The sequence below is a fragment of the Littorina saxatilis genome, linkage group LG16 (genome assembly GCF_037325665.1).
Source record: "Littorina saxatilis isolate snail1 linkage group LG16, US_GU_Lsax_2.0, whole genome shotgun sequence".
NCBI lineage: Eukaryota > Metazoa > Mollusca > Gastropoda > Littorinimorpha > Littorinidae > Littorina > Littorina saxatilis.
The window spans coordinates 46,419,944-46,420,221 of record NC_090260.1 but is presented as its reverse complement, the minus strand read 5'-3'; positions in this window follow the sequence as shown (position 1 = coordinate 46,420,221).

The following is a 278-nucleotide window of genomic DNA, read 5'->3' as shown; positions in this document are numbered from 1 at the left end:
TGGTGTTTAACGTCGTTTTCAACCACGACGGTTACATCGCGACGGGAGCTTGAATTTAATCCAAACGTAATTAACACATGATCAAGAAAAAGATGAAATCATTTTTGTCAGACTTTTAACAACTTTTCCCAAACTTTACTTGGCTTTAATTGAAGTCGGTTCTGAGTTGTTGAGGCCAAGTCGGCCAAAAGTCTGCTGAAAGTCGGCCATGTGAACAGCATTTTATTGTTGCAGACATGGCTCGGAGGCTATATAGCCTCGGCTGACTTGTAAGCACA